General features: G+C 50.6%; 1 non-coding gene across 1 annotated transcript; it reads left to right on the plus strand.

The window, feature by feature from the left end:
• Positions 1-555: 555 nt before the first annotated feature.
• Positions 556-719, plus strand: LOC115406197 (U1 spliceosomal RNA). Its single transcript, XR_003933510.1, has one exon. It is a non-coding gene; the product is annotated as a U1 spliceosomal RNA (small nuclear RNA).
• Positions 720-1,076: the final 357 nt, after the last annotated feature.

The raw sequence follows: 1,076 nt of genomic DNA on the forward strand, positions 1-1,076 counted from the left end.
ATTTAAGATGGATGTCTGTTTCAGACAACCTTTGTGTTTCAGAGGGAGAAAAAGTGCAAGCCTTGAAGTGAGCCTCCATGTTCATGTTGAGCCACAGAGTGCAGTTCACACACATGAGCAGCAGAGGGCAGCACTAGAACGGTCCATGACAAAGAAACAGGAAGTGTGCATGTGGGTTTTTATACATTTTCTTGAGTCCTAAGAGGAGGATCTAAACGGTTTTGATGTCAGTGTGTTGATGTTTTTCATGTGAACTTTCTGTCAGACCGACAGTCACGTTGATGCAACTGAAACATTGAAAACAAAGTCTTTTGAGTGGAGTCAGGACATGCTGACACTGCAATGCATGATGGGAGATTTGAGCGTGGTGGCTTGACTAAAACGTTGTTAATCTGTGCTCAGTGTGCTCTCAGCAGCATGAGGTGTTTGTGAAGCACTTGGTGGAAAAGCAGCCTGATGTGGAGGATGGTTTAGTGGAGCTGGTGTGAGTGATTGGACTGTGAGTGAGGTGTGTGTGTGCGTGAATGGGGTGTGTGTGAGGAGCGTGTACAATTCATACTTACCTGGCAGGGGAGATACCATGATCAAGAAGGTGGTTCACCCAGGGCGAGGCTCAGCCATTGCACTCCGGTTGTGCTGACCCCTGCGAATTCCCCAAATGTGGGAATCTCGACTGCATAATTTCTGGTAGTGGGGGACTGCGTTCGCGCTCTCCCCTGATCATCTGTTCAAAGAAAAACGTTTCAGACTTTATTCCTGGAGCTGAAGCTTTATCTGTGGCAGTTGCAGAATGTCTTTGGCTGCTGTGCAGTGAAATGCAGCAACTGTGTGTCAGACTGCAACCACGAGACTAAGACGGCCCCTGCAGTCGTTGGGCGTAAAGGCCCGTCCATGCTTCACATGTCCGCGTGGGTGCGTGCTGCGCGTTGGTCCGCGTGACGTAAAAATAGTCATGAATTCCTGTCCGCTAGGGTCCGTGCGGACGTCCGCGCAGCAGCCAGAAATTGAGACCGCGTTGCGCAGTGCGCGCAGGTCGCGGAAGTGTGCGCCTGCGCCAGAGCGCCATAGCAAACAAA

Source organism: Salarias fasciatus, chromosome 18 (assembly GCF_902148845.1).
Source record: "Salarias fasciatus chromosome 18, fSalaFa1.1, whole genome shotgun sequence".
Lineage (NCBI taxonomy): Eukaryota > Metazoa > Chordata > Actinopteri > Blenniiformes > Blenniidae > Salarias > Salarias fasciatus.